The 20,056-nt window shown below is 41.2% G+C and overlaps 1 protein-coding gene across 5 annotated transcripts in view; it reads right to left on the bottom strand.

The window, feature by feature from the left end:
• NDST2 (N-deacetylase and N-sulfotransferase 2) overlaps positions 1 to 20,056 on the bottom strand; it is a 128,774-nt gene that overhangs the window by 103,689 nt on the left and 5,029 nt on the right. For 3 of the 5 annotated variants that reach the window (XM_048945543.1, XM_048945541.1, XM_048945547.1), the window contains exon 2: positions 2,247 to 2,325. The exons of the other annotated variants lie outside the window; for them this stretch is intronic. The gene's annotated coding sequence lies outside the window, so the exon portion shown is untranslated. The remainder of the gene's footprint in view (positions 1 to 2,246; positions 2,326 to 20,056) is intronic. 5 annotated transcript variants of the gene reach the window in all.

Here is a 20,056-nt window from a genome sequence, read left to right as displayed (position 1 = left end):
ACTTAATTCAGATCCTCCAAACTTCTACAAAAGCAGATTTGGAAGCAAGGAAGTTGGTGGTGGTTTTTTTGTTTGCTTGTTTTTAAAGAAATCCATATCTTTTAGAGGACTACAAAACAAGCAAAACTCAAAAACTGCCCTGAGACAACACATAAGCTTTGTTTGGTCTAATGGCCCTGTCTGCAATAGGAAGTTTTAGGGAAAAAACTTGATACTGCCTCCATCTCACTTATATCATTGAGTTTCATGATTTATCTGCAAAAGGTAAAATGACCAAAGATGCTTACTAAGCCCCACTACTACCATAGGAATTGCTAAATTGGACCTTATTGGAAATGATTATTCTCAACAACCCCCAAGGTACAGAGAATTATTCTTTATGATTATTTGATAAAATTACAATCTCATAACTATAACTTCTTCCAGGCCAGATCCTCACATCAACCTGCCATCTCTTGCTATTAAGCTAATTTCTTGGTAGCTTCCAAATCCTTCTGCATGCTGTGTTCTCCAAGACTGCTCCTCACCACCTCCTGACAGAAGAAATACTCCAAGTACAACTGGCAACTCCAATTCATATTGCTGTGCCAAAAGTCAGTCAGAGACAGACTTCTGACATGCAGAACCCACTGTGAGTTGCATGCAGCACACTCCTTACTTCAGTATCCTTCTGTTAAGAGACTATCAGTCTCCTTATTCAGAAAAGCTTTTATGATAGGTGTTGTAGAGCAAAAAAGTCAGACAGCACCACCTTCCTCTACACGGCATATTTATCTATGCGCAAAGACAGGACAAGAATCTTGCCTTGCCTTTTTTGATTTCAAATGTATACCCTGAAATTTATTAGACATCTTTGAAATGGCCAAAGGAAAAGGGGGAGAAAAAAAAAGAAAAAAAGAAAAAAGTATAACACCATTTAGGCATTAAATATCTCTATTAAAAACTTTACTACAGGAAACAATAACAACTGACCAAATTTCAATCTGTGTATCTCAGAATGTTCAAGAACTAGAAACCCAAGTTTCAACTCTCAAAGTCCAGCTTTCTAATGGAATGTATTTGTGTTTAATCTTGACTATTCATTCCAAGATATTTTTCTTTGTATGAGTTTAAAAAGCCTCTTTAGGCTACTAGTTGGGAACTTTCAGAATGTTTTAACCACGGCTCTCTTCAGGTCCTAAGATATTAAGCTGGTGACTCTAATACAGAGTATTTTTACGGTACAGGTAGATAACACCAGTATTTTTAAATAGAGAATAAGAATAAGGAAATTTGTCTGCAAAAGACCAATACACACATAACTGACAGCCTAAAGTTTTATGGATGCTCCTGAAGAATGGACGTCAAACCTTATGCATGGCATCCCCATTTCTGACAGTTAATGCAGTCCTGAAAAACAGACTAATATAAACTTTATGGTATCACCTATTTACTTTCATCTATGAGGTATAAATATTGTCTTATAAACACAGTCTTGTTTGTAGCTTATCTGCGTGCAGACAGAGCACAAACACTACACAACGATAAAGCACTGAGATGTTTTTAGAAGTTCCCTTTTGTGCTAACACTCTTTTATTTTAATCTATTCACTGCCAATTGAAAACACTTGTAAAATGACACCCACACTTCACCTTCACGTGTCTGGCACACACAGTATTTCACTGACAAGGGAGACTTGGAGAAATTCCTACTCAAGTACTACCAGCTCCTTCCCAGTCACAGCAGGGCAATAAACATAAACCCATCTCGTAAGTAGGTCTGGCTGGTCAAAACCTGTTCTCTTTCGAGGAAAGCTTGGGTCCCACAGTTAGTCTCAGAAGACAGTTGATGTGTTAGACATCAGATTTGATGTGGAATTCACACAACTGTAGAAAATAGGTGGTCACACACTCCTCAGCCATCCTTTCCCATGGCAGACACTAAGTAGAAATCATATTTTTATTACTGTTTATTTCTGGGGTCTTAGAGATTTCTATTGCTCTAAACTCAGATCTGTGCAGTAGGTGAAACATGCTCACCTTTCAGCTCCACTGGTTTGCAGTACTGCAGAATGCCACAAAATTTACACTAAACCATAATTTAACCAAGCTTTGATGGCTGATGATCAAAACTTTATGAGCTGGTAGATTAGATTCTTCCCATTGCAAACCTAGATACAGTTTAAGGTGACAGGTTCGGTGAGTTTAAATTTATCAGTTCCTAAGAACATACATCTACATCAAAGGGGATAGAAGTTAAATACTCACCCTTTCAGCAGCACCTTTGTTCAGAAGCCAGCACACAGAGCAAAAGCCAACAATGCCTGGCTCACAGTCAACCCTCCAGCTGGGGAAAAAAATAAAAAAGAGTAAAATGGGTCTGGATTAGAGGTACACAGGAAGGAAAGATCAAAGATTACTTTATGGGAGTATTAAGATCATCATGTACAGGTTGAGCAAACAATCACTTTGTTCTAAACACGAACTATTCAACAAGACAGTGCACACACTATTGTGCCTCCTTAAGTCTCAGCGACTAGAAGACAGAATTTTGTAGACACTGAAATTAGATAAAATGAAAGGCAGGAAGGGAGAGAATACGGTAAGAACTTCCTGGCTTGATTAAGAGGTGACAGCTCACTAGTCAGGGTTACAGCTTCCATGACAGTGCCATCGAGTCACTGAGTTCAGCTTTAAATTTCACATGAGGACCCTTCCTATAATGAAAGTGGTAAAACAGCCTCAGATGAAGTTCTCTATATACTGGAATTGAGACAGCAGCTTAAATCCCTGTACAGATGCGTGTAGAGACCACGTATAGAAATGCAGTGTACATTAGTTTTGTCTTCGTGTCGTTTGAAAACTAAGGTTCCATTTCTACTCTTTACAAAGGAAACCCCAAAACCGGTACACTTCCCAAATTCTTTACATAATCTCCTCCAGTTAATAGCAGGGCTGTCTGCCAACCAAACACAGCCACATAACTCCACTCACAAGCCTGCAACGTGGGCAGCTGCTCCACATGGTGACTCCTCATCATCTCCCTCCACCACACCAGAGCCTAGGGTACCTGACAGCCTATCCAGAAAAGAAGGAACTGGCACAGCAGAAGCTTTTCAGGTTCACTGCCAGTTTGGCAAAAGGCAAACAAGATGTCTAGGGCCGCCCTTCATTCTCTCAGATGCAGTCACACTGGCTTTCTGACTGCAATTTAACATACAATTTCATCCGCTATGGAAAAATTCTCTGCTGCCTTCCTCTGCACTAAAGAGGCTACGCTCCTGTTCTCACCTCCTGTCCCTTGCAGGCTGGCTGAACATAACTGCGAGGAGTAACTCACAGTCTGGGAGCTGCCTCTCCATCATTTACCTCGACCAAAACAGTGCAACCAGGCCTTTCTCAGTATTAGTTTACTCCCATTTATCTCCAACCACAGCTTTTAGGCAGTATGTAGCAACATAATGCTCTTGAAAATCACTCTCAAAGCTTATTCACCTTTCTCTACCCCCAATATTTTTACATCGTTTGCTCTAATGCTCCTTTTTAAAGCATATTTTCTAAAGAAAGGCAGGATCTAGGATTGGTATGCAATCACATAGATTGGAACTGGCAGGAAGCATTAGGGATGCAAAAATAAGAAGGTAAGAAAGGCTGCCAACTTCCCTTAATACCTCAAAAGCAAATAGAAATTAAATGGGTGAAAGAGCCTTACTAAATTATCCAACCTATTTTCATCTGAACATGGACTCTTTGATGTTAGATTATTTTCCAGATATTTCTACAAGTCTATATATACAAATATATATATATATATATACAAATATATATATATATATATATATATATATATATATATATATATATATATATATATATAGTTTGTTCTTCCACTCCTTGCTTTGGGGGTGCATTTCATAATCTCATTCCCTCATTTCCAGTTATGTCCCTTCTTACCTTATTATATTAATTAGTTTTCACCTTTCAAGTATGCACCTCTCAAGTTTTCATTGACTGTTATCACTTCTCATAACAGCACTTCATTTATCACACTGCCAAGGAAAGCATATCTACCCATCCCCATCAATCCTTTGGTCTGTACTCACATGCCATTTTTCCCTCAGCTCTGTTCAGTTAGTTTCTATCTGTCCAGAAACAAGATTTTTGGCCCTGTGCGCTTGGCAAGTTAACTCTCACAGTTGTTCCAGAAGGAACTGTTCTTCAACTTGTATAACCCCAAATCATATTAACTTGTTGCTTGCTTTCACAACGCATCTGCAAACTGGTTGATCTGCTGCACAGCCACCCACCCCAAAGGCTTGGAACAACACTCGTGCTTTTCCAGTTCCACTCTCCCTGGATGCACACATTTCAGGTTAACTGCTTTTTGACTACATTCTTTCCAGCACCTTCACACAAATGGGAAGTACCTAATTTCGATAATCTCTCCCTATTTCTAATACCTCTAGTTCTTGTGTGTTAAGTGGCCTTTCTTCACCGACATTTGATTTACCTACAACATTCAGCCTCAGAAGTCTGGAAAAAAAGTAGCCTATCAGAAGATTCTCAGAGCCATGCATTTCCCAGCAAGACACAGAGAGAGAAGGTCTCCACGTGACCCAACATGATGTTCAGCACAGCTGTGAACGTGTTTATATTTCTGAGATTTCCTGCAGAGAATTTCCTACTTTCAGCCTAAATCACCTAATGTAAAAGGACAGGAGCAGACCAAACAACCCAACATATCTTAAGCCACGTATGCTACACAGTTAAGCCAACAGCAGTGAGAAAACTAGGCATTTATCTTGCTTTGCTTTCCCACACATTAACCAGCCACACGCTGCTGTGGCCACCACTTGTTGCAGTGCCCATGGAACTTTCCATTTTTAGATTCAGTTTATCGTTCACCTGTGCATTTATAATGGCACATGAGATTACAGAGTGACAGGAGAAAAGCTGGACTGTGTGTAAAGCTATGCCACTAAAAAATGTCCACTATTGGCCTTGTATTTCCATTTGTAAGCAACACCTCAGTACAGGAAAATAAAGCTGAACGACTGTAAACTGAGAAGGCTGCAAAAAAAATGAAGACTATTCAGGTAGAGAGGGAAAGAGAATCACTTTGAGCATGTGAACATGGAAGATTTTCGCACGGCTGCAGGACAAGATGAACTGAACACAAGGTAGATCTGTTAAGGAGCGGAATTCTTTCCAGGATTAAAAAAAACCCTATGGAGTAAAGGCATACAAGAACACATTGTTTATCGGAACGTTCTCAAAAGATTTTGTGAAGTCCTTCACAAAGGGCTACTCGAGTCACTGCGCGAGCAAGAAGAACAAAGTACTGTCACAGGCAGGAAACTGACAAAAAGGATCAAAATGGGCATTGCTGATCAGATTTGAGCGTGGAAGAAGGGTATTTGGGCAGCTCTCAGAGATTAGTATCGATTTTCTTTTGGGTTGTTGTTAAGTATCTGCAAGAGGAAGCAAAGGATGTTTCAGCTGAACACAATTTTCAGTAAGGCTGACTGCACACACCAAAGGTTGTGCGCTGGGTTAGGAAATTCTAACACGAAGGGAACCCTCAGACATTTGGCAGCTAGAGCAACAGAGTACCAGAAGGACACAAGAAACAAAAAGAGAGGCCTTTGCTCATGTGCTCTAAATTACCTGCAGAAACTCTAAGGGTTTATGGTCCGATTAGTACAGTTAAATAATAAACAAGGCACTGGAGAAATTAATAATATTCACAATACATATAGTAGTATTCTTTACTGTATACTTATTGACAGTACTTTCACCTTCAGTTTGTTTCAGTTCACTCTGCTCAAACTGTACTGAACAGAGATGAAAATCCTCAGAAAAATGATCAGGGCAAAGAATATGCTTAAAACTGAATGTAAACCCTCCAGAATCAATTTCAGTGCCCCTAAAACCACAAGAGAACAGGCGTGAAAGGAAGTTCTTTCTGGTAGGATCAGTGATATCTAAAGCTTCCTGACACATTTGCCTTTTATCTCTGCTAACATTTTCCAGGGCAGAACTTCAGGAGATCCCTAGACAATCCACTCCATTTAACCACTTGTGCTGTTGGAAAGCTTTTCCTAAAGTTTAGTCTAAATTCTGCACTTTAAGCCCTTTACATCTGATCTCATCCTATGTGAACATGGAGGAAAAAATATTCTTTTTCTCTTCGCAGCACACTTTAAAGTTTTTAAATGAATTTATCTTCTTCAGCCTGAACAATCCTGATTCTTTCTTTTCTTGTAGGGCACATTTTCACTGCTATTGCTTTCTCATGAGCTATTTCCAGTTGGTCCTCATCTTTCCTAAGTGTGGCGTGCAAAAGAGGCTGCAGCATTCCAGCTGACATCTTACCACTTCATGCTAGAGAGAAAGATAAGTTGTCTCAGCCGCTGGGCTCCTTCATACACATTATTTGCAGTGTTGACTCATGTGAGAGGTATGATGCTCTATGCCACCTGCTTCTTTTCCACTGGCCTACTACTTGGCCAGCCTTGCCAGTTCCACACTTGTGCAGCTGATACATTGTGCCTGAGCAAGTTGTTTACTTCAAGCAACAGCAAAACACACACTGCAATCAAAAGCCAAGTTATTTAAAATGGAAAGATAGAATCAGAAGAAAAGCAGCCTATTTTATTCATCAGTAGAGCAGTAACTTTGTAACGGCTGGTAAAACACACAAAAACAGAAACATCTTCAGTTTCCAGAAGCACAAAGGAGGTGGGTATTTATGCAGTTCTGCTGGTTTGGGTTTTTTTAATCTCATTGCTGTCCAGCAAATTTCTCAAATGCTTCTGAAACTCACAACTGTCTACTTTGGAGATCTTAGCACGCCCTCCAAAACAACTGATCATCAGGTACACAGCTCTGCTCTAATGCAATATTCTCATCCTTTCTTCCAATTTCTCCTAAGTGTATTTTATGATGTAAGTCGGAAAAGACACTGGGTTATATGGCAATAAGAATTATGATTTCAAAAAAATAAAGTTACCAAATGACAGGTTTTTTTCTTGCACGTTTGTGCACAGACCCATGAATTCTGAAAGCCATCGTACAGAGTGTATGTCAAGACCTAACACATCACCTACAGTTAAAGCAGGAAGCCATTTTCATGACCAAACTGTTGAAAAGCATCATATCATTTTTATTTCAACTATGTTCTCGTTGCTATTTACATTACAGCACGCACTGAGGAGCTTCAGCCAAGACTGGGATTGCTGTATGTTATGAAATCTAGCCAAACACAGGCACGCATCCCCATCTGTGTACACAATCAGGATTCTGTATACTTAATAGAAGACCAGCCCAGTCCTACATACTTCTCTAGAAAAACAGAGATAGCACACAGCAATCAGAACAGAAATCTTATCCTAATTTGACAAAACCAGAACCGAGGTACCAAGGAATTTAATTACCAAAGATCAGAAGAAAGGCTGAGCGAGGGACCTACGTCCAATTTTCTGAACCCGTTACAACATATTAACCACTAAACAATCCTTCTGCATTCCCTTCCCTAATCACCAAAGCACACTGATGGAAGATGTCTGCACTTAATGCTTACCCACAGCATCACCAGTGCTAAACAGCACACAGCCATTCTCCGAGAGGAAGTATCCATGACTTCATTCTTTACCACCCTGAATTCAGAATGCCTATATCACTGCTTTCTTTCTACCTTCTCAGTCAGCTCATAGCAAAGGCCTACAAAACATGCTTTAAACAAACAATTTCTCAATCAAAGCAAACCAAGAACTCTGTTACTACAGTCCAATTGCTAGCAGTTAAGCCAGGAAAACTAAAAAGCTGTCTTAGATACTGCACCCTTGAAGCAGAAGTATCACAGAATGCTACTAGAACACTTGTGGGGAAAAAATAAATCATACCTGGAATAAAGTACAGCACCTCTATATGTGAGCAAACAGAATCAACGGAAAAAAAAATCATTAGAACTGTCATTTTCTTCTGTGTTTGAAAAAACCATAGTAAACAGGCAAGTAAGCATATATTTGCATGAAGAAAATCAGAAACACTGCAGGAAATAATGGAGCAGAGAATAGCTGAACCAGAAAGTAGGTTAGAAAGAGACATCTCTCCAGAGCCCTAACAAATCCATTACAAGGCCCTAGGGAGATGTTAAAAAACAAGGGACTGTTGTAGAGACATTTAACACTCCTTTACGTGACACAGCGGTTATGCATTCAGCAGGAAGAGTAATGCAGCACGCTGAAATGAAATCCACAACTGCAAATAGAAATAAAAAGACAAGACAGCTTTTAATCAATGGCACGCACAAGGTAACATATTTGGGACGGGTACAAATGGTAGGAGAACTCTGGGTTTATTTCAAAGTGCAGGGAAGAATCCACAGAGAAAGCTGGCAGAAGGTACCACCAGCACAGTACCTGCAGCTTAGTGACAAAACCCAGTGCAGCATTACAGCAAAGCACAATGCAGCATGCAAACCAGTGACTACTGATGTGCAGGGTGGGCAAACAGGAAACATTTAACTGCGTACTTGATGACCTATTTTGTTCCTTGTATATTAACAAAAGCCTTCTAATCACTTTATGTTAGTATCCAGGCAACAGCACCAGCCATGCATATAACAGATCAGGATGCTATTAATACATCTTTAAGCTGGGACAGATGACAAATTTTCACCGAGGCACTGGAGAGTGCCAGGCCTCCCCACCAACACGCCCAATTATACAGCGTGCTGTAACAGAGCAAGTAAGCTGCTGCTGCTGCACGTGTTGTCACGGGACACAAATTCCACTCACACCATGTGAAACAACTACTTCCAGTCACAGAGCAGGAAAGTACTACGAGATTTGGTGGGAAATGGGTTAGTGGGACATAAATGCCACAACTTGCTTTCCACCACATCTGCAAATGCCTGAGAAGAGGATGGACCACAGCCAATGAACGCTTCTGCTGCTGTGGATCCATTCTGCTGCCAAATCTTCTCACCTTTGAGTGACAGATTGCAGTTCTCACTTTCATCTCGTATTTCTCACACGCAGCATTCAATCTAGCAATCTAGACTTACAGTAGAAAACAGAAGAGCCATCCCACCAAAGATAAGGCAGTGTATGTGAACAGCGAAATGGCAGCGGGATGTGCTGGCTTGTACCAGAGAGTAGTACACTGACCTCAGCTAATACAAAATCCATCCCATCTCTCTGAAAGCAATGCCTGTACTCTATTAATATCACAAGATGAACTTCAGCTGTATAAATAAAACCTCTCATTTCAGCTGAGTCCTCAACATCTCTCTGGCATCCATCACCTTCTCCACAACAGGGCTCTCAGGAAGGCCCTCTCTGGAGGTTTCCACACAAGCATACGCTCGACAGGAATGCATGTCTTATTATCTCCTTTGGGCTAACATTCACACAAAATTATGTGGAAATTAAGAAAAAGAACAGTGAAGTTCTGAAGGAAATGCTCAAGTCAGTAGGGTTTAAAATGAAAGCTCATTGTCTGGAAGTCAAAGGGATGCACGTTGTCTTTTGGAGGCTCACTAACAAGCTGGGTGACTTCAAGAACATCTCTTCAGCTTTCCTACATTGAAAAAAAATCCTCCTCATCCAACCTTCTTAGTTACCTCACTTTGAGAACTAAAAAATAAATACACTGTAAATTGTCCTATTATTATTACTGCTGTTACTATGGGGGCTGAGACTGCCGTCAACAAGCAAGGAAGACGTAATTTAATTTTCTTCAAATATTTATTATGAGACAACACAACCATCTGTTTAACACTCACTATATTTAGTTTCTGTCTTAAAAAACACAGGGAAGGAAATATCAGCTTCTGACTCTCTCTTCCACGTATCCTTTCCAGCCACACAGCACTCATGAATGCACAGCCAATATCCTTTCAGCTACAGCACATGAGAAACTGCAGGAAGGCAGACAAAATTTCAGCTTGGATGAAAACAATTCCAACCTCAAATGTATTCTACAGTACCAGAAACAGTCTCCAGTTTTAGAAGTATTAAATAAATGTTATTTTCAGCTTTGAGGACAAAGAACAGGATATGAAGGGAAATGGAGGGATGAGAGCAGATAGATGGCAATAAAGAACACGATGTCTACGTGCTAAAACAGGGCAGATACAAGAATATTGTCTTTCCATAAAGAAATAGCAACTCTTTAATAAAATTAATTTATCTCCATCATATTATAAAATAAACCATCATTCGTAAGTAACAACTGTTACATGAAGGTGCCTTTGGTTTCATAATGAATTCTATTCAGATGCTTTTATGAAAGGGCTTCTCCCAACAGCCTGCTGGCAAAAATGTAATGCCTCACACCACATCACTGGGACTCTGAGATAATACAAGCCAAGGAGGCAGCATAAATCTCATAATGAATTAATTAATTACTTAATTAATACACAGAGTGAATCTGCTGATGAGAAAAAAACAAAAAACAAAAGGCACCAGCTACAATGCACTGATTCCCTTTTATTCTTCCCCATTCCATCAGCAGCAAGCCAGGCACACAGTGCTGATGGAGGACAACCAGTGCTCTCCCTGCGCTGACACGGCACCCAGCTCCCCTCGCCAGGCCGGCCTCACAGCCCTGCCACCCTCCTGCCATGCACTGGGAGGTGAGAGCCCCAGCCTCTCCTCTGCTTGGACAGACACAACTGCAGACAGACTACAGAATGAAATGGCACTGGTTTCTTAAGTAGAACGAGATTTGAGAACAGGTCAGATACACGCCACTGCCTGCCTGAATAACGTGCTGTTAATGGGATCTATTACTGTTACAGGTCTTTAGGATTGCTCCAAACAATTCTCTACTGCTCCTCACCCCCATGAAAAGCCTGCTTTTAATTTATGTAGCCTGCCTGCACTGCAGAAGGTTTGTACCTTATATTTTTAACCAGTGTAATAATTGGAATAAAACACCTTGCTTTCAGAAACTGTTTTTCAGCACCTGCAGTTTACTAGGGACACTCCGCCCTCGATGGCAGAACAGCTCTAACAGCTGTATGAATTAGCTCTTTTCTGGAGCACCACTCTTCTGAACCTGCCATCACATCTAATTCCTAACTGCAGGATGTGATGCTTGCAGAAGCCAAGACCTTCGTGATGCTGTTTTACAGAGCAAAAAAAAAAAAGCAGCACATACAAAAAACAGCCAAAAAATACTTGAAAGGTGTTCCTTAATGAACGGACAGAAAGGAAGAAACACACTGAAAACACACTTACAGATTCTAATATGATAATTTTTCTTCTTCATCCACCCCAAATTGTCAGTGCGGACTGAGTAGGGCGCTCACTTATGCCTGCATCATCACTCACAAAGCTACATCTTTCATCGTGGCCTGCTTTTGTCCAGAACTGCTGACAAAGCCAACACCAAAACCTCTTTCAATGTGCCCCTCTGTCATCTGAAAACCTTGATACCAAGCATGTGACCCTCCCCTCAATTAAAAAGCCTTGCAGAGCCACTAATTCATCTCTTGCAATTTCAGGTGGCCCTGAAATAGATTAAACATCTTGCTATCCATCTTTAGAGATACTCTTACTTGATTTTATTTTTTATTTTATTGACACCTAGAAAACATGGACAGAAATCTAAATAAGGAGAGCACATATTCTTTCCCTGATGTCAGAAGTAAGGGCTTAACTTGCATTAATATAATTTCTCAATTTATTAGAATAACAATTCTGAATGATTCAACATTGTTAAAGTGTTAAACTAAAGGCCGTCTCCTGGCAATGAGATTACACCACCATATCTGAAATGGAAGAAGTTCTTACAACAGTCTTGAGTCATTTAATGCTGGCAATAACCAAATATCAGTGACATCATTTTGTCACTCTACATATACAAAAAAAAAAAAAAAAAAAAAAAAAAAAAAAAAAAAAAAGCTTTTTGGCGCTTTCCCCAGGGTCTATGGCCAAAAGCATTCAATCTGGATGAGGCCAGAGATATTCAACCTGGTCATACATCAAACTATCAGTGAAACACACACCATTTTTATTGAGTTTTACCATATATCTAACGCTAAGATGCTGAGATCCCCCTTGTCAGCACAGGCTGTAACTAACAATGGTCCCACCTGCCAGACCCTTCCTTCTCTCTCAGAAGCTGCAGAGGTACAAACACTGCAGCCACCTCATCCACTGCTCACAAGTTCCCAGTCAATGTGGGACACAGTCCAGTGACACCCAGTTGGCAAACCACCATTTTATGAGTCCTGTGGGAAAAAAAAAAAAAAAAAAAGCAACACTGAATGATTTACCCCCAGGACAAAAGCCTGTGCTGTATGCACAGTACTGTTTTCCAGTTTCTCTCCTCTTATTACTGAGAATTCAGTTTAACTATCTGCAAAGAGTAATCTGTGCTCTGCCCAGCCCATCTAATTTCACCTCTCTTTGAAACAGTACTGAAAAATAACTAAAAATAGTTACTTGCTAATTAAGGAGTCAAGGCGGGGAGCAGACACAGCAGGAACCTTTCACTGATGCACGTTATGCAGATGAGATAAAAGGCAGAACGTTTTGCAGAAAGGCCTCCAGCAAATGCCATTTTTCCATTTGATCCTGAAAAATAACTTCTGGCACAGACAAACTATCTAGAACTTAAAAACAGCTGAACTCAATGTTGGGTGCAAAATGAAAATGTCAGTTGCAAATCAACACAGTCTTTTAAGTTTCTTTTTAAGACATTCAAAAAGTACTTCTTCACATTGATTTTTCCACTTCTGTCAAGATATCTCTTCCAACTCTCAACACCTTTTCCTACCTATTGTGTTTGTTATTTAATATGGAAAACATGCATCCATCAGATTTTTCCTTTCAGGGTTGCTAACAGAGGCAGTGGAACATGACTCACTTCCCGCTGGTTGTTGGTTTTTGTGTTGTTTTTTTTTTAAATCCACCAGCAAAATCTGTGCCTGCCTCCCATCCCAACTTCTTGCGCCAGAGGCCCAAAAGCATCCCCACATGGCCCACAGAGCTGAAAAGACACAGCAAGCCTCAGGTCACCAGGCAGCAATGCCAACATTCGCCATGTCCCACTTCTCATTAGGTCAGCATGCTGCCTGCTCCAAGCAGAAAGCTTCTGGACGGAATGACTTCCTCTTCCCTTCAGTAGTAGGGATTTCCTAGAGCTAAATAACCAAAAATGTAATTTAAATATCAATCACAGCTCTTAGCATGACGTAACAATGAATTTCTACAACACTACAGGAAAAGCCCTGCTCTTAGTGACTTTCAAGGCAAGGCCAGTTCAGGCCCAGGGCAACCTGTTTGAGCTGTGCACATCCCATTCACTGCAGGTGAGCTGGACTTCGCGACCTTTAAATGTCCCTTCAAACTCTAAGGAATCAATAATTCTAAGAAAAGCACACATCCTAAGGCAGGTTGCCAGTAGTGGTCTTCAAGCAAGGGAGCTTTGTAACAGAGACACAGCATTTGGTTGTTTTAACAGAAAGTAAGCGATGGACTGCTTGTTAACCTCTTTGGTCTTTCCAGTGTGAAGGTCTGAATTTGTACTTGGTAAAATGGGAAAACTGATCTACTTTAATTACAGTGCCTAACAAAAGATTTTTGTTCAGGACCAATTAAGAAGAGATACCAGATCACAGGATTGCTGAGCTACATCAGCTAGCTAGTCATTAGGACTAACAGTCTATGGAAAACTCCACTGAGAGCCCCCAGATTTAAAACCTTACAAACGGAAATTACTCGAAGATCTGTTCTACTGGAAAAAATAGCTTGAAAGCTTGCTGTAGAAAACAATTTGAAGAATTTATTATAAAAAGGGAGAAAAATAGTTACATTTCTACAAGTCTAACTGCTGAAAAGGTTCTGTGGTAACATGCCACTGGGATGACAAGGGAGTCAGTTCTCTCTAAACTGCTGCTTCAGTCTTCAACCTGAAAGGATTTCCTTACAGTCACTCACAGGAACATGCCTGAAGGCTTCTCATGCTGGCTACTGCAGCTGGGTGTGTTGTACAGAAACATGCTTCTTCACAGGCTAGGCAAGCTCAAGGTGACCAGCCTTGTGGGCTGTCCAGATGAGCAGTAGATGGATTTGGGGAGGGGATCTGATCTGCGTTTATCCCACGAGCTGCAGGAATCCAGTAGTGGATTCTTGTTTCCTTGCTCTTCCTGTCAGTTTTATAGAATGAAAAACACCTGCACCAACACATATTAATTTTGCAGCTTCCCCGCCTCCCAAAAAACAAGGCAAAGAGTCTGGCTTGAGAAGGGAAAATAAAATACCCACGTGGACTGCAAAAGGAAAGAGGAAATTACTGACTCACAAATCATATATTAAGTTGTTTCATATGACCTCCTACACCCTCAGCCCCTCCACTTCCTTTTTCCTTAAAAGCACACAGATTTGTAGTTTTTTCTCTCCATATGCCACCAAAGCTTTGCCATCATTTAGGCTGAAACACTAATGCTCTTATCACAGAAGACCAAAGGACAAAATACAGGAAGCAATTCAAGGTATGACTTCTTTGCAATTCATTCCCCAAAGACAGGAAAAAAAACCCTGGCAAACACAGCAAGCCGAGATCTTACTCCCACTGTTTCAAGGCTGCAAACAGCATACATCACTCTCTAGCACCAGTAAGAAGAATTAATACACAAAAAAATGTTTATTTGGCATGCATTGTTGGGTTCCATAAGTTCAACTGATACCATTAGGCACAAAAAAGCTTGGATCTGTAGCCTCCTTCCTTCCTTAGAGAAAACCCATTCATTTCCCAGAATCACACTTTTTTCCCCAACAGCCATAGCCTCAAGTTGCCACACCTTACAGCTTCAGCATCCAGCTGAAGCTTTAAAGATGTACGCAGGCCAGTGTGCACACAGCATGCTCTTGCTCACAACCCTGGGGTGCCCCAGTACAGGAGCTCCCTCCTATCCCCTCCATAAAGAAGATGCAAAGCTCAGATGTGAGCACAGGCTCTCGGTACTGGCACTAACTCCAGTGCTGACCGTACCCAGCAGGCAAGGACCTACAGTACATAGGAGAAACTGGGGTCAGCCCCAGGCTCAGCCCTGCCCACTGGGGTGGGTTCTTCAGAGCTTCTAAGCAGCTTTATGAAGTATTAAGAATACATAAACTACATTTCTTCTCTGAACGCTGCATCTCTGAACTAACTTTCATAAGAATGGAAAAGAGCATTTAATATCAACACTCAATATCAATAACTACATATATACATATATAAAATCATATAAAAATACAATAACATTCATTTTCATGATAGTTCTTACAGATTTTACCATCCTCTCTCTCCACACAAGTGAAAAAACACACCAGCCTTGACATAAAGGCTCTATACAGTGCAGACATAAAACTTGCCACATTGTACAGAGAAGTTACAAACTCCCCTAATACTTACCCAATTAATAATAATAATCAAAAAAAGCGAGACTTTTCCCTTGAAAGCAGAATTGAAATTTTAAAGAGTAAAACTACAGCAGAAAATGCTGCTATGGTTTTAAGTACTTGTCCCAGAAAAGACTCAATGCTTCCCACACCTTCTGATAAAAATTAATGTGGCAAGCTGCTGAAGTTGATTCAACTGTATTTACAAATACTTACAATGTTTGTATCTCTGGCTCAAAAGTAAACCTAGAGTTTTCCAAGACAAAGGTATCGTGTATTACATACTTTGCAAATATAGTGTATTTTGGGAAGTGCTTATCATTACGTACCCACTGGCAAGAAGAAAAAAATGAAGCAAAGTACAAAAGCCTTCCAGAGATAATCGAATTATATCTCCTCTCTCAATCTGCATACGTGGGCTGGGAAGGCCTTTTGATGAAGCCAGTGGCCAACCAGCACAAATGATTTGACTGTTATGAGCAGCGTGATGCAGAGTGATAAGAACAGCTCTGAAGACTGAGAAACAGCTTTTGCTGAAAAATCAATAGAATCTGTTGGGGTGGAAATCTTCACAGCACCTCAGATGTACGGACATCACAGATTTCTCTGTGCAGTGAACTTTCCTGAGATAAAGCCAGTCTTTAGAACACAAGTCCCATAGTGCAAAGCACAGCCAATGCAAAGTCATATGATGAACAGCTAGTTCTTCTAACCAGAAATAAACCACTTCAGAAAACGTAGCTTTTCATTAGGATTGACTCCTGGGTCTCCTCCTGACAGCTGACATCTTTCTCCAAAGCACCACAGTAGAACGCCTGATATCTGTAAACTACTTTAGATCTCATAGTAACAGAAGAAAAACATTACATTCGCTGCTTAAACAAAGCAATCAGGAAGTGCTCTTGCAGAAACTGCCACGTCAGATATCACAACTGGGAGGCAACTGGTTTGCAATTTCTGCCGTGGGGCCGTACAGCCCCTGCACCTCTTTCAGAAAAACAGCAGCTGACGCACGCAGGTCAGAAGAGTCAATATTGACTAAAGTCATTTCAATTCGAAAATCTGGAATGAAATTTTCATATCACTGGGCAGTGGGGAAGAAAGTAAACTGTCTATCAAAGCAGCTGCCTGATCTGTTGGAAAGACCAGAGTGGTAACGCAGTAAAAACCAGCAAGAGCGAGGGTCCCTTATGCAGAACAAGGGTGTGCCTCACCACACACATCTCCCTTTTCTCAAAACCCACCAGAGTGCAAACGGTCAGAAGGAACAGAGCTTATCTCAAATTGCCAAGGGGCCGACACACTTCACTGGAGTTAGAAGTAGAAAAATATGGCAGAGGCAATCCTATGCCCGCCTGGCTCCTGGAAGTGCTGGGGGGCTCTGGTGAACGTATTTATTGCTGTAATCTTGAGCCCAATGCCTAAGGGTAACTGCTATTTCAAACACTCTAAAGCCTGTGAAAACAGATAATCCATTGTTTAAAGATTTTAACTAAAAAAGACCAAGGTTGCAAAGCCTCAGGCAGAATGAACAATGAAACACCAGACAGGAGAGTACTTTGCATTAGTTTGCTGCCTGCGTATTGCTATGCCCTGCACACCACAGAAGAAATAGCAGGAATTGCATCTCTGTGGAGAAAGAGCTTTTACTGAAGAAGAAAGAGAAAGGGGATTCCTCTGCCCACTCTCATACATGCTCCCAGACGCACTAAAGGTTTTAAGCCTCAGCAGTGATTAACTATGCCCAATATGAGCTACATTAAATAGGCACAGAATTTTTAAAGTACTTGGCACTTGCTCTGGTAATGAGGCTCCTTTAATAAAACGCTTCAAGCTGAATAGTTAAATATTGCAGCATTCAGAAATCAGTAGTCATTTATAACCTCCACAGTTCGTACATTTAAAGCATGATGATGCTGTGCTACCAGTGTAATGGGAATGTTGACCTTGTGCAGGAAGCTTGCCAAGCCAAAAAAATGCACTGCATGGCTTGGTCCCCTGGAGAGAGAGACCATCCTCGGGCAACCGCAACAGGGGAGGGACTGCCTCACGTGCTGCTCTCATGTACTGGTTCCCAGAACTTGCCTTTTCCAAAAATAACAACAATTAGCACACGTTTCTAAGAGTTTTTGATGTGACATTTTCTCACTGTTGTTTAAGATGGTGTTGGGTGACAGTGACAGAACAAGGAGTCCTTTGCTTTGGCCAACTCACAGTTAGATTCAGATCAGTACCAGAAGTCACTTCCAGTTTTTTCTCCCATTCCCCCCCACTGATCTCTATTTCTGCAGTTCCAGTGTGTCCAGCTTTACAGGGAGCAGAAAGGAATGAGAAGCTTTTTCCCGTTCACAGAATGGATTTCCCTGCAGCATCCAGTTTGTTCCCACCATCTCACATGAAACATGGCACTTCTTGCTGCTTCTCCTTTCTCCTCCTTCCTGTTAGGTGAAATAATATCAGATGGGGAGATTTTACTAAAAATTCTTACCTTGGGATAATTAATTGTAGGATAACTACAGGTAAGATGTAAGTGTTAGGTTATATCCTCATGTCTGTGCAGACATGGTCATTCCCATTTCACTCGGCTGTGAGTCCCTTTATCTAATCCTGGCCATTACAGGAGCCCCAGGAGCTGTGCTCACACACCACACAGCCACCTCCTCAGCTCTGTCAGTAGCTCCGTAGCTTCCAGTAGCTAAACTGGAAGACAGCTATCATAAAAGGTCGTGGCTAAAAAGGAAGATGAAACTTCACACAAGGAAAAGCCTCTGACACCCCAAGAGAGGCACAGTAACAGTGGAACTCTCAGTGTTTGTCTTAATTTTTTTTAAAGTTCATTCATTTTTAAAACTACTGAATGGAGTCGGTAAGACGAAAAGGCATACAGACATAGCCTTCAAGAAAAGCCTTGATTTAAGCACAAATACCGTATCAATCGCCACTGCTTTGCCTCCCAGCACTGCCTCTGGCTGACCCTCACCCTTGCACAGGATACACTTCATGAAGACATAATTGCACGAAGGGGTCTGAGCACTCACAGTAACTTCAGTCCCCAGAGATCTGTCCAGAACAGTATCACAGGTCAGGCACTCAGTGGCAGGGTGCTAGAAAAGACAGTGAGGAAAACACGGGAACTTCTTTTTTTTTTTAAGAAGGTATGAAACCTAACTGGTTTTCTGACATGAGCTGTCTGGTAAATTGCACAAACATGTAAAGATAGTGCAGCATTCCTCGTTGGAGAAGCTGAAAGGTCCTTCTGAACAGCTCAAGGGCTGCAGCGCAGAACCTGCAACCTCACTCTGCTCTGCCCCATGATCAGAGTAGCTGTTTTCCTCTTCTACTGGATGCAATTCAGTTAGAAATGGCTACTGCTATTCCTTCCTCAACCTTTCTCCTCATAGGAAACCATTCATAAAACAAACCCACCATCCAATTAAAACGTGGAAAAGAATAGGAAGCAACAAAACTGCAGTTATTGGCTCCCAGTCTGCTGGACACACAGACCATCTGCTGTGCTTCCTGCTTCTTGTATCCTTCTGGAGGTTATGACCACTGTTAGCAACATCTCACCTGTGTAAATGTGACATTTAAAAACGTTGTTGGACTGATGCAAGGAGAAGCAGTGCGAGACTCCTCTTCAGATTGCACCATGTGACTGTACACTCTACAGGTGATAACTTGGAGTGCATTTATTTAGGTGGCTGCACGTTTCCACCTAAAAGAACAGTCCTGGCACCTTCCAAACCCATCCCATCCCCAGGGCACTCTGTGGTGTGCCATCACAACAACATTTCAGCCTGACTGGGTTTCCAACTGATAATCCACAACATGCAGAAAAATTAACTGTCTCAGTCTCACAGAAACACTATGCTGTGCACCACCTGCAATTAGGACAATCCTTGAGCACTAGCTGGCCCTTAACTTGCCCACAAACACCATACGTTACCAAGAGGGACCTCCTGGCTCTGCCCACTGCCATCAGCACAGCATCATCATGTGTGGTCAGCAAGGAATTTGTGTTTAGAAGCAATGCTGGGAAAGGCAAACACCAATATTTCATTGAGGCAAAGCAGAAAGCTCTGTGTTTACATGCTTATATAGACTTGGGCCAAGGAAACTCACCCTGCTCCTGCACCGTGACACGACACTAACTTATAAGTGCTAGCACACACTCACAGCAGCCTTGACTTATCCACATCAGGCTTTGATACAAATGGACAGATCTGAAACAGGAACAGAGAAGAAGGATATGGATGAAAGTCTGTGGACAAAACTAAATCAGGAGACAGTGATGGATCTCTGCTTATGAGGAAGATGATTATGACTCAGACAAAAGGAAAGCACATTCAGATTGAGCTGCAGTATCACTGACTGACTCCAGAACAGTTAAGGCAGACAAAACCAAGGAAATTAGAAGTAACAAATTAAAATATGCCAACTGTAACTGAAATGGGGAAGGAAAGGCTTGATACTTTAGAGGTGTTCTGGACAATAATACAGACACAGAGACTAGCAATTCATCCAGGCTTCAATGCTGAAATAAATTTGCCTCTGGACCAGCCTAAGACCTCATTTTATCCCACTAAAAAGACAGATTAAATGCTGTGATAGTTCATATCACTCTCCTTAAAGCGGATTCAAAAAGCTGATGAAACTGAGCTCCAGCAGTCCTCACAC

Source organism: Lagopus muta, chromosome 5, assembly GCF_023343835.1.
Source record: "Lagopus muta isolate bLagMut1 chromosome 5, bLagMut1 primary, whole genome shotgun sequence".
In the NCBI taxonomy this organism is placed as follows: domain Eukaryota; kingdom Metazoa; phylum Chordata; class Aves; order Galliformes; family Phasianidae; genus Lagopus; species Lagopus muta.
Note: the sequence above shows the minus strand (reverse complement) of the source record. Positions and strands in the feature narration are given on the sequence as shown.